This window comes from Leptonychotes weddellii, chromosome 4, assembly GCF_054177405.1.
Source record: "Leptonychotes weddellii isolate Sample4059 chromosome 4, ASM5417740v2, whole genome shotgun sequence".
Lineage (NCBI taxonomy): Eukaryota > Metazoa > Chordata > Mammalia > Carnivora > Phocidae > Leptonychotes > Leptonychotes weddellii.
This window is the reverse complement of record NC_138372.1, coordinates 77,465,452-77,466,161: the sequence shown is the minus strand read 5'-3', so window position 1 is coordinate 77,466,161 and position 710 is coordinate 77,465,452.

The window sequence follows — 710 nt, the reverse complement described above, 5'->3', positions numbered from 1 at the left end:
GGAAGGGGCGCCCGGGTGGCTCAGTCGGTTAAGCATCTGCCTTCAGCTCAGGTCGTGATCTCGGGGTCCTGGGATAGAGCCCCAAGTCAGGCTCCCCGCTCAACCGGGAGCCTGCTTCTTCCTCTTCCCCGCCCCTGCTCCTGCTCTCTCTGTGTCAAATAAATACCTAAAATCTTTTTTTAAAAATTTGTTTTTAATTAAAGATTTAAGAAAGCCTTTTCTCTTAAGCTTTCTTTAACTTACAACAATTTGGTAAACGGTACCTTTGTAAACAGAATTGAAACATTTATCTTTTTCTCCTTACCTAATTCCTCCAGAATTCAGAAACCCTTAGTATGTTTAGTTTCATGGCAATGTAGTTATTTGTATAAGTTCAATATGAATCTGTTCTCCCTGTAACAAGACACAATTGGAAACACTGGCTATACTGCCTAAGTTTTGACTGGAATGTCACATTTGAGAAGGATGGGTATAATATCAAATATGACCAGACAACTTTAAGCAACTAAGATTGACTTTATAGAGCCAATAAAGCCCCTTCAAAAAAAACCCAATTGGTATCTGGCTTTCAGGGTTCTCAGTCTTATCAGGGGGGTAAGGAAGGTCAATTCCCGGCAGGCCCAAGAAACTCAGGATCTCTTAGGGACCTCTAGAAGAGAGAAGAGAGGAATTCGGGGCGCCTGGGTGGCTCAGTCAGTTAAGCGGCTGCC